General features: G+C 33.9%; 1 protein-coding gene across 1 annotated transcript in view; it reads left to right on the forward strand.

Moving 5' to 3' along the window:
- Positions 1 to 7,510: 7,510 nt before the first annotated feature.
- LOC113523202 (irregular chiasm C-roughest protein-like) overlaps positions 7,511 to 13,420 on the forward strand; it is a 108,086-nt gene continuing 102,176 nt past the window's right edge. The window contains exon 1 of the mRNA XM_052891805.1: positions 7,511 to 7,946. The gene's annotated coding sequence lies outside the window, so the exon portion shown is untranslated. The remainder of the gene's footprint in view (positions 7,947 to 13,420) is intronic.

Raw genomic sequence — 13,420 nt, forward strand, 5'->3', positions numbered from 1 at the left:
ACTGAAACTGCCTAGAGATGTTGCGTCTCTGTGCATCTTCTATCGAATTTATCAAGGAATTGTTCGGATTGATATCTGCTGCTGATTTTCACCATCGTACAACCCGCCATAAACTAAAATTTCATTCCAACCATCTGGACGAGTGGCGATCCTCCACCGTGCATTTTTCAAGACACTTTCTTCCACGCACAACCACTCTTTTAAATCAACTTCCAGCAGCAGTATTCCCGAACCGATATGACAACATAACCTTCAAGAAAAGAGCATATTCCTTTTTAAAAGGCCGGCAGCACACCTGTAATGCCGTTGGTGTCGTGGGTGATCATGGGCGGCGGTAGTCACCACCAGGTGAGTCGCATGCTCTTTTGCCCTTTGTATTATAAAAAAAAAAACTTCAAATACGTTCAGTGGTTTTTGTCTACTACTGTCTACATGGTACTGCTCATGTCTATAGGCGACGATTACCACTTTCCATCAGGTGGGCTGTCAGCTTGTTTGCCATTCTAAGTTGTATAAAAAAAAAAACTTTACATCAGGTAGACCGTCAGCTTGTTTGCCAATTAGCGTGCTGGTAATATATTAAAACAATGTATTTTATAAATATAATGGACCTTTACCAGTGTCGTGTTTTGTTTTCGTGCTTACATACTTCAAGATTTAAATCAAGTTAATTGTAAAACTTTCAGTTATTTGCGGAGTGAAAAAAAAAAAAATAATTTAGACATTTTAAAGGAGTACAATTTTAAAGTTTGCCAGTAACAGCACAGCACGCAACCCTTCAGACGTCGCCCTTTATTTTACAAGTGGCGGGGGCGTTTTTTTCCCGTAATACGTACTTGATACATGAAGGGTGGGGTTAGGATACTTGAGATCCTGGATCAATCGAGGTCTGCCGGCCGACTTCAAAAAGGAGAGGTTCCTTTATTCACCCGATTTTTTTTATGTATGCGTTACGTAATATCTTTCTCAATGCTGAACTGATTTTGATAATTCTTTTGTTATCGTATCTGCATTTTCCATTCCATTCTCCATACCGTTTGGTCCCGGTATAGAATGGGCTATAGCTTCATTTCTCATGGACATCGTAAGAGGCGACTTAGGGAATCTAATGGTCGAGGAATTGGGAGCAACGTCTCTTTTAAAAATATAAGTAAAGCCTAAAATTGCAACCTGCTTGCAAAGCGTGGTAACTATTAGCAGAATACCCCATATTATAGAGGCCTATGTTCACCAGTGGACAGTTAACGGCTGAGATATGATAATCTGTTGACCTTCATTTCATGATTTAAGCAAAATTGAAATTTTTATTTTTGTTATTTTTTTTTATACAACTCTGATGGAAAGTGGTAACCGTTGCCTATATACATCTATAGTACCATGGACATAACAGAGTATATTGTTTCGCTCATGATACTCCCCATGCGTTGCCATTCCTAAGGACTCAGATGTTATTTCACTGTACCCTGTAAATTCACTGCCAATATTTATATATATATATATATATATATATATATATATATATATATATATATATACATATATATATATGCCAAAATTCAAACAATAATATAATACGTTATGAGGATCTTTGGGTCGACTACGGATTATAAAAAAATACAACTTAGAATGGCAAACAAGCTGACGGCCCACCTGATGGAAAGTGGTAACCGTCGCCGAGCAGTACCATGGACATAACAGAGTATACTGTTTCGTGTGTGTATTATTTATATTATGTTTGACGTATGTTTGACGAGTGGATGTCTATATTATGATAATAAAATTATGGGATAAGGGGGCATCCCACCATAAATAGATATATCTATCTATAATTTATTTGTATTGCTTATAGCATACAAACAACAATAGACATAAATGCACAATGAAAAAATAAAAAAAATAGTTGTTAGGAACAGCACCATGTGACTGGTATTATGGCCGTCACATTATATTCCATACATGGCACTGTTTATGGTTATAGGCGACGGTGTCATAATATACTCGGTAGTGTTCATGGGGTAATTTTTTATACCACAAAGATGGCAAACAAGCATACAGCCCGTCTGATGGTAAACGGTGATTGTAACTTATGGGCACCTGCAATACTAGGGGTGTCACGTGTGCATTGTTAATCCTGAAGAAATCTTAATATACCCTTTTTGATGTTACCGTTACTGGCGCTACTTTCTGTCAGATGGACCACTAGTTCGTTTTTTTATTTTAAATTATAAAAAAAATATCGTACCGTAAAATAGTACAAAAAAGATGCCTATAACAATGTCTACAAAATTTTCTAGCTGTGACCATTTGAAATCGCCTTGAATTACCTTGGATTACTTTGGTCACAGTATAAAAATAAAATAGTAGCGGCCTAGGATGCCCCGTCAAGTGTGTCGGCAACAAAAGGGTATCATTTGATCGACTCGCGGTGGCTCCCAGTTGAAAAACTTGATCCTGACGCAGTTAAGTAGGGTCAGTAACTGTGCAGTATATGTCTAGTTGGAAGATAAAACACGAATAAAAATAAGTTCGGATCAAGATTTGTTATACCTCTTTTATATTGTTTCTTGTGATATGGCTTACATCATAAGAAATACGGTTATAATTTCTGTAATGGATTACAATTATGTATAATTTATTACTAGCTTTTACCTGCGACTTTGTCCGTTTTATCGAGATATGTAGATGTATTGAGGTAAAAAGTAGCCTCTGTTCTTCCCAATCCCATAAAGTATGTGTATGAAAAGTTTCATAGCGATTGGTTATGTCGTTAAGAGATAATAAATTAAGTCACTTTTACATTTATAATAATAGTAAGAATTCATAATGAATTTATGGAACTATAAATAATTACTTCTACTTACTTTTTAGTGTACACTCCATAATAAAATGGTGCATCTAAGTATTAAGTTTATATGGGAGAGATTTCGAAAACAATTTTATTGTTATTTAATCCATATTTCTTTGAGAAAATGATCAGTTCCAGATCTTGATATCAATCGCTATATAAAAGGTTTTTAAATTTGTAGTACTCCTCATTTCTTCTTCTTTACATTTATGAGTTTTAAATTAAAAAAAAAAATACTGAATAAAAAACCCTGAAGCCGCTTAAAAGATAAAAAGAAAACAACGTATACTTATATTTTTTAAATTTTATATATTTATCTGTGCTGAAATGTTTATTTATTAATTTAAAATAATCTGAAACTTGAGGATATACTATATATGCACCTGTATCGAATCAAAAGTTAGATCAGCGGGTGACAAGGTAGAAAGAGATACAGGTAAATTATTTGTAGCGGCCAGAAAGAGACAACTTGATTCTTGTTATTGCAACATTGAAGAATGGATCTTCAAGAAAATAAAAGATTGTCATGGTCTGTTCTTACGTGTCGAGGTGCCGAAGGGTTTCTTACTAATAATAGCTATTTTCCAGCGTTTTTGTCTATTTGGACTATGATTATTGTGCCTTTAAAAATAGTCTGGTTGGGTACCATTGTCCCATATGTTTTCTTGCCTATAAGAGGATGTATTTGCATGGCCGTTTCGGTTTGAAGGGTTTAATATGGTAGTGAATTTTTTAAGGTATATATAAAACAATAATTCCCAGCAACCCGTAAAAAGTGCCATTTGAAAAGAAATAAATAAAATAAAAGTTGAAATGTGCGTCACAGTGTATACTGTGCTGCCCACTATGTTGTTCATAGTTGTATTTATAGGCTCCGGTTACGATTTTCCTTTTTTAATTTTGACATCTTGTTTGCTATTGAAAGTTCCATAAAATACTGTGCTCTATTTTTTTTTCGAAGTTTTTTTTTTAATGTACTTTTAAATGTAAAAAAAAATCATCTTAATTTAAATAAAATAATGTTAAACTTTTTAATATTCTTTATAACTAAATCTTGCCAAATAGAGTGTAATCAACATGGAAGTAATCTCTATATATTTCAAAAAGAAACAAATAAATCGATTAAAATTATGAAGATATCGTGTAAAGCATAAAAATACATCCAACTTTACAAACTCACGTAATGCTTTTTTTTGGATGACAATGGAATGGGAACAGCGTATCCCTTCGCTAACGGGATACGCAGGCGCGGCAATGAAAACAGGCTAGTTAGCCCATCATGATGAATTCATCAGGAATTAACCATGATAGTTTCCAGGGGGAACCGCGAGGAGGTCGACCTGGTTGGCTATATTGCTAGCAATGGGATTCTCAGTCTCCATTACTAACAATTCCTTTCCCCCCCACATAATGCTTGTTACTCGATCATAAAGGAATGAATGGCTTTAAATGTAATTTGCTATATACTGTACCGTTAAGTGTCCATTGCTAAACTTAGGCCTCCCTCTATTGGGGGTTTTACCAGTAGATGCCACGCTTGGCAGGCGGTTTGGCAACCGTAGTTAGGTCTTAAAGACATGTTAAGAAGGACGCTGTCGCTCATCCCTTGACGATTAAGTTCCTTTAGTCGCTTCTTACGACATTCACGGAAGAGGAAGAGGTGGCCTTGTCATTGCCAGGACCACACGGCAAATTTTGCTATATGGATAGACTATATTCTGGATTAAAACTTAGGATTTTTTATTTTAATACAAGCGAGCAAAACCATAGGACACGGCTAGTTTATTGATTTTTTTTATACGACTTAGAATGGCAAACAAGCTGACGGCCCACCTGATGGAAAGTGGTAACCGTCGCCTATAGACATGAGCAGTACCGTGGACATAACAGAGTGTACTGATTCGCCCATGATACCCCCATGCGTTGCCATTCCTGAGGACTCAGGTGTTATTCCTCTGTACCCTGTAAATTCACGCCATATCCCACCCTTCAAACCGAAACACAGCCATGCAAACACAACTGCTTCATGGTTGAAACACGAATGGGACAGAGGTACCCAAGCAAACGACTTTTGTACAAAGTCTCCCTCTGGTAAAATTATTGATATTAATAGGAAGTATATAAATTCATTATTAAGGTCCATTAAAATGTTCCGCGATTGAAGAACGTAAAGCATGTTTCGTATCAAGTGAAATTTTTTTTACTCCAACGTAATTAATCACGGCTAACGAGCTGCGGAGTTTTCCTTAAAATATGGTAAAGAATTTTTATATTACGTTTTAAATACTTTTTAAGAGCCTTCATACAGAAATGTCAACGTTTGCATTGGTTTAATCTGTCTTGCAATCGCGCGGAAGACACGGGATTTTTTCCGTAAGAATTAATATGCAAATGCATACATGGGACTGCATGGAGGTCGACCCGATGAGTATATTGATGATATCAGCCGTTAACTGTCCACTTTTTTGAGTTATGGAGTTTTTCCTGTAGTTGCTATACTTAGCAGGCAGGTTGGCAACCGCAGTTAGGCTTTGGTGATGTTTTAAAACCAATATTGCTGTCTATTTCTCGACTATTTTGATCCGTTAATTGCCTCTTACGCCATTTATGAGGAAGGAAAGGGTGGCCCATTCTATGCCGGACCACACGGCCAATGGAAATATTAATTATCATTATACCAGCTTTTAACTGTCCACTGCTGAATATAAGCCTCCCTTTTGGCGGGTTTTGTCAGTAGTTGCCATGCTTGGCAGGTAGATTGGTATTTGCAATTAGGCTTCGGACCATACCATACCATACCATACAGACAGTATATACAGATATATATAGACATAACATACATATTAATAATCGGAATTAACAGATAAATTCAGTATGAATGTTTATAAGGTAATTTATTTGTTATCAATTATGAAACGTAAGTATTATTAAATAGATTTCATAACCATTTGCTGTCAAATACATTATCTTCTTTGTCTGTTTGTTTGTAACACTTTACTGTGTTTCGTGTTTCAACCGTGAAGCAGTTGTGTTTGCATGGCTGTGTTTCGGTTTGAAGCGTGGGATATGGCGTGAATTTACAGTGTACAGAGGAATAACACCTGAGTCCTCAGGAATGGCAACGCATGGGGGGTATCATGGGCGAAACAGTATACTCTGTTATGTCCATGCTACTGCTCATGTCTATAGGCGACGGTTACCACTTTCCATCAGGTGGGCCGTCAGCTTGTTTGCCATTCTAAGTTGAATAAAAAAAATCTTCTTTTAAAAAGATATACTTATCCTTATTACGTCCCTGGCTATAATCGACTTTTGTACTTAGAATCATTCCCTGGGGGTCATGACAGTATGTCTATCAATGTTTTGACATTTTGTCATTTACGTTTGACAATTGACAAGTTTATCAGCAAATGGACCATTAGGCATCATTATGATTATACGAGGTCTGGTCCGGAAAGTTCGTATAAAAGTGTTCTGGAATGCGAGAAAGAGGAGTGGGGAGGCCAGGTAAGCGCAGGACCCCTTCCTTATGTCCCTAACAATGCTTCAGTTCTGGTCTGACCGCCGTGCGGTGCGAACTGGCTTGTCACGCCATCTGTGAAGTTACCTCTTAACGAAACCCCGTCGGCATGGAGCCCGCTTCCGTTGAAGAGCAGCGCGTCGTAATCAAGTTTCTCTCGAAACTCGGCAAGAATGGCCGTGAAATTTTTGCCGATCTCAGAACAGTTTATGGGGATGATGCTGTGAAGGAACCAACCGTCCACAAGTGGCTAAAAAGATTCAGAGAGGGCCGAGAAAGCGTTCAAGATGACCCACGTTCAGGACGTCCTTCCACTTCACATTCCGACGAAAACGTGGAAAGAATTCGAACTTGTGTTAATGGGGACCGTCGTTTAACGGTCAGACAGGTGGCTGAAGAGCTTAATTTGGGCAAAACCGTGGTCCACGAAATTCTAAGAAACGAACTTCAAATGAAAAAAAAATTTGCGCCAAGATCGTTCCCAAGCTTTTGTCCCCGGATCAAAAATCACGAAGAGTTCCATTACGGTGACCGAACACCCCCTATTCGCCGGATTTGGCCCCGTGTGACTTCTTCTTGTTCCCAAAAACCAAATTGGTACTTCGGGGGCGGCATTTGGGGGACATAAATGAGATAAAAAAAGCTACGACGGGGCAGCTGAGAAACCTACAATCAGAGGACTTTCAAGGAGCCTTCTCACAGTGGAAACGGCGTTGGCACAAGTGCATTATGTCACAGGGGGAGTACTTTGAAGGGGATAAAATTGATTTACCTGAATAATTGTAAAATAAAATTTTTAAAAACTTTTATACGTACTTTCCGGACAAACCTCGTAAGTTCATATCATTCGTATGATATAGCTACGTACATACTTACTGGTGATTACTACGGTACTGGTGACATATTATTTGTTAGTAAAATTTCGAAATTATATATATATATATATATATATATATAAAATCCTTTTATCCTTTATATATAAATAAATATAAATATTAGCAGTGAATTTACTTTTAATTGCTTTCAAGTCTCTCAAAAAAATTAGTAATTTAAAAGATATGAGGGAACAAAAAACATGCATAACTCTCCTTTTTGTTTCGCGATAATCAGGTAAAAATATCTTAAAATTCCTTTTGACAAGTCTGTGATTGACATAAAGGTATTAAAATGACTACTATATTTGGATATTATCGAATTCTACTTTCTACCGTTGGGCGGGAAAATGTGTTCGGCCGACAGTAACCTGCCAGGCTTCACGCCTCGCGGACGACAAACGCGCGCATTCTGATCAATACAATTCAAATATCGAATACCGGGAACGCTCTTCGTAGTTTTTAATTATTTTTTTTTAAATATGACTTTTAGTGCATCGGAATTTTATTGCAAAATAACCTTTGACAAGATTTTTTTTTAATATCGTAAACGTTTTTAGTCATTCGGAAATTGAATTTGAAATAATTTTTTATTTTTTTTTTCGTGAAATAGACATATGTAATTTTTTTTTATTATACTTTAAGCTTAGTGCTGATATTTTAGTGTAACTGAACTTTTTTATATGGATTTTTGCTTAGATTTTTAATGGTGAGTTTCATTTGAAATCAACTATTGTTATTATTTGTGTATTTATAATTACTATATGTATAAGTGTTTTATAACATTTTTTTCTGCTAATCTGAGATATAAAAATATATAAATCGATTTACTATATTCAGCAGCTTCACTAATATGAGTCAGAATCAATATATAAGGTAACCTATATGTTGAGTTTGTTTAATTAACATTTCTAAATATAGTAATCAAACCCTAAGGGTATCCACTGACCCGAAAAAATATATTTCAAGTAGTTTTCTTCTAAATAAAAGTGAAGTAAGTATAAAATATTATGGTTATCTTAAAAATATTATAAAATATTGTATATCTTGTAGTTGGTAATTCACATAAATGAAATACCAAATTCGATTTTCGGTCGAGGAAAATTTGGAGAAAATATTTTTGCAAATTTGGTACTAGTAAGTATTCTATTCTTATCAGCAAAGCCCAATAGTGGGACGTTAATGGATTGCTTATTTAAAGTATTATATATTAGCTTGTAGTATAAGAAGTATAATTTAAAATGTCAAATGACTATTTTAGTACAGACATGTGGTAATGATGTGGAGGAAAGGTAAAAAAAAAAGAATAAAACGGATATAAAACGCGAAAGGAGGGGGGGGGGATACAAGTAGCGGGGGAAGCTAAGATTAACCTATTATACTTAGACGAATTCTGTTCTATCTGAAAAAGAAAACAAGTCTTCGAAATAAATATCATACAGGTCATAAATGTGAATGTATGTAAAAAAAAAGCATAAAAGAATAGGTACACGTTTTTCTCTGCTAACCGGAGATATGAAAATATATTAGGTATATTCTGTATCTTCACCCACTTGAATCCGTATATAAAATATTCTATATGTTGAGTTTGGATATAACTTATTCGTGCACCAAATTTCATACAAATCCGTTCAGTAGTTTTTGCGTGAAAGAGTAACAAACTTCCATCTATATATTCTCCCCCATAGACTACCATATAGAACAATCCTGAGCCAGATGCATCCATTTATTTTCTGCAATAATAATATAATATAATAATAATATATTTATTTATTTATGTCTCCTCACAAACAACTTAAATTTACACATAGGTATTTAGGATAAAATAAAATTATGCAATGCATTTGAGGTCGTTATTCCATAAAGAGGGTCGTCTTACACGGTATTTGCTTATACAAGGTTGCAGTATAGATAGAAATATATAATTTTAACGTGCAATACAATCAAGTTTCGTAACAAGAACACCGTAAAAAGGAACAAAATCCGTACCATTTTTTTATCCAATCGCACCTGTGACCATCAAAAATTGGGAACAAAATAATCATTATCCATCCAACCTGCGGCCCAATTTATTTTTTTGTGGCTTTTTTTTTCTTAAACGGGTTTCGATCAGGGCATGGGAAAGGGCCGCCGGCCAACAGGTGGTAGGGCTACTGTGTTATTTTTTGTTTTTATATAATTTTTATTGATCTTAAACCCTTATTTCGTGGAAGTGTGACGAAATAGGGAATAAGTTATTTTGTAAACAGATTTTGATACCCTTGAATGTTTTACCATTATTGTGTCATGTACCTTATTTTCACATTTTGAGCGTTGCTACTTCGTTTATTTTTAGTTTTCTTTTTCAATATTAAATTTTAGAACTGACGAGTAATTTTTTTTTTTGAATACGTTTTATTTCACTTTTATTAACCCTTATTTCGTGGAAGTGAGAGAAAATAGATAATTAAATAGTCAGTAAATAAATTTTGATAAAGATGAACCTAGAAGTTTATTATTAGAATCTTACACTTTATTTTCTTATTTACAGTATTACAAAATTATTAATTTTCGATTTTTTTAATGTTAAATTGTAATAAATCTTTTACACACATTATATATATATATATATATATATATATATATATATATATATATATATATATATATATATATATATATATATATATATATATATAATATGTAATAATATATAAATATATAATATAATAAATACAGTTAATTTTAATAAGAAGTGATACAAAAAAGGCGTTATCGCTAAGCAATCTCCTCCAGACAACCTTTAAGTAGTAACATTGACAAAAAAAAAAGAAACAAATTATATTATTTTTATAAATTTCTGCTCTTATTTTATATAAGTGTGACGAAATAGGAAATAAATTATTCTATAAACAGATTTCATATCTTTAATAAATATTAAATATAACATAAAAATAATAATAAATTATAATAATAAATTTCCATCTATATTATCTTATTTTACTTTTATTTTTTCATATTTTTTTAATGTACGGTAGAACTCTGACAAGGTAAGAATAATTGATAATTCTGAGAACTACAAAGGGTGCCTGCGTCAGACATTATGGAATTTAAACGTATATACGTAATGAAACGTGAAATAATGTAGATCAGATAACATTTCAATTCTTTTACATGCTCGCTCAATTATATAATATTCCAAAAACAGTATAAAAATTGGCAAACACTTCTCGTAACATACATAAAAATATACAGACAAATTCAGTACCTCCTTCTTTTGATGTGAAGATCCAATTTAAATTACAAATTCATAAAATTACTAATTCTAAAACAGGTATAAAATGGGCGGAGTTCGTACGAATTCGTTATGGGAGCGATGTAAAAGGATGCTCCAATATATAAAAACATAATCACATTTATTTGCTTTTAATTATTCAAAGAACGCCCCTCCATTTTATTTATGTTGGCAACATTTAGTTGAGTTTGGAACATTAACGTTTTAATTATGCGCCACACCTATTCATTTTTTAACTACAATAACTGACACAACACCTAGTAGGAAATTAGCAATAAATGTTATTACGTATTTTTATTTTGTTCATTATAAAAATTATCTTTTTTATTATTCGATGTCACTAACTAAACTAAACTAAACTAAGTATTTTTAATATGTGTACAAAGAAGCAGTTTGCTTTTTTATACAAATATTACTGCTCATGTCTATAGGCGACAGTTATCACTTTCCATCAGGTGGGCCGTCAGCTTATTTGCCATTCTAAGTTACGTAAAAAAAAAGATTGATTTATATACATTTATGTCACGTCATGAACCGAGCTATTGTAATTCAATCTAATAAAGTTTACAAATTTCGTCTATTCATTTCAGTATTTTTTTTTTAAACAATTAATATGGAAAACTGTTGGAAAACGAGATGGTAATTTAGATTTAATTTTTTTTTTAATTTAGAACGTGTTCAGTAGACATGGATAATAACAATACCGCTCTAATATCTATACGAGTATATTGGGTTCGTTTGAACTTTCTGTTTTTATGCAACTTAGAATGGCAAACAAGCTGACGGCCCACCTGATGAAAAGTGGTAACCGTCGCCTATAGATATGAACAGTACCATGGACATAACAGAGTATACTGTTTCGCCCATGATACCCCCCATGCGTTGCCATTCCTGAGGACTCAGGTGTTATTCCTCTGTACCCTGTAAATTTACGTCATATCTCTCCCTTCAAACCGAAACACAGCCATGCAAACACAACTGCTTCACGGTAGAAACACGAATGGGACAGACATACCCAAGCAATTAACTTTTGTACAAAGTCGCCCTCTGGTGAAAATTAATAACATTAGTAACGGACAAATATTCATCACCTATTTCAATATCGTCCATAATAATTAGATATCCACATTTATTTCGATCTGATACTTCATTTCTATATTATATATTGGATAACCATTCTAAGCTGCATAAAAAAAGATTTAGATTTTTGTAAAGGATCATTCGACAATTTAGAAATTTTACATCAAACTATCTTTAATTTAATTACAGAATAATCAACAAAAATTACAAGACTCGTCACCAGCGCCATCTAGTATTTATTGTCTAAGTTTGATTAGTGACTACCTTAAAAATAAAAATGAACACAGGAAATGTGAAAAAATAAATCGTCTACACCGATCTATGAATAAAAGCTATTATTACCTGTGGTTATTTTTCTATCACAAAAGTCATTACTTCAGCCGACATTGGATGAGGTTTTCTCGGAAACCATCGACCAATCTTGACTATGTTGACTACTTGGGACAAGGACAATCATTTTGTCTTCTATTTAGGGTTGACTCTCACTATTTTATTTATTTATTTATTAATAAGTACATGTATTTGTATAAGACGGATTTAATGATAAAATCATTCTCTCCCAGTCAACCTTAGGGAAGTGTTAGAATAATCGAATGCGATTCTAGTAATACATTAAAAGAAAGCTTATGATTTGGGTTTCACTCCTTTCAAGTTCTATTTTCGTGAGAAAAAATATCCTATATCCTTTATTAAGATCTAATCTATATCCATATAAAAATTCATGAAAATTGGTTCAGAGGTTTAGGTGTGAAAAAATATTAGACGGATATACAGTTCTAAAGTAACTGTTTGCTAATCTATTATTTTTTAAATATTTTTGTATGTTATTATACTATATTTATATGTACGTATTAAAAACAATAGAAATTAGAAGAGGTAAAATGCTGGGTCACCTTATACGACATGACGATTTTTAAAGAGCATAGTGGAAGAAAAAATAGAGGGCAAAAGAAGAAGGGAAAACCGATGAATGACTACATGGGACAGATAAAGGAAGCACTAGGTGTCATGTCGTATAGGGAGGTCAAAGATATGGCATGGGATAGAGCTGGCTGGAAAAAATGCATGAATTAGTTGCACCGACAAGAGGAAACTCTTAAAATAAAAAAAGAAAAAAAAATCGAGCCTGTACAGCTGCGGGGAACAGTAATGTATATGTTTAGAACTGCATACAAAACACAATTGTAGGCCACACGCATTCTGTTATGTCAGCAGGTATGACAGAAGTTTGAGATAGCAAAAGTAACTCAATATATCTACAGAAAGTCGTACAGCTGCATTCGATATTTTGCAGTGTAATGCTTTCATGTTTTCGATTACAAGTTATATGCACTCTTCATGATTGCTTACGTCGGGAATAATATTGTTTTTTTTTTATGATACTTAGAATAGCAAACAAGCTGACGGCCCACCTGATGGAAAGTGATAACCGTCGCCTATAAACATGAACCGTTTGCCATGTGCCCGGTAATGAATGGGTCACCTTTTCCTTTCCCGTGAGTGTAAGAGGCGACTATGAGAACTTAAGGAAAGAGGGATGGACAGCAGCGTCCCTCTTTAAACAACACCAAAACCTAACTGCCTTGCTTCGCAATGACATTCGCAAAGGTAGTTTATAAGGAAGACCTTTATTCAGTAGTTGACAGATAACGACTAATAGATGATGATGATGATGATGATAAATATGACAAACATGATGAACATCACAGAATATACTGTGTTACCCATGATATCCCTCATGCATTGCTATTCCTGAGGACTAAGCTGTTATACCTCCATTCTCTGTAATTTCATTACCACATTAATTCTTAAAACTGAAAATATTATAA

This window comes from Galleria mellonella, unplaced genomic scaffold (assembly GCF_026898425.1).
Source record: "Galleria mellonella isolate WM207_F2 unplaced genomic scaffold, CSIRO_AGI_GalMel_v1 utg146, whole genome shotgun sequence".
Lineage (NCBI taxonomy): Eukaryota > Metazoa > Arthropoda > Insecta > Lepidoptera > Pyralidae > Galleria > Galleria mellonella.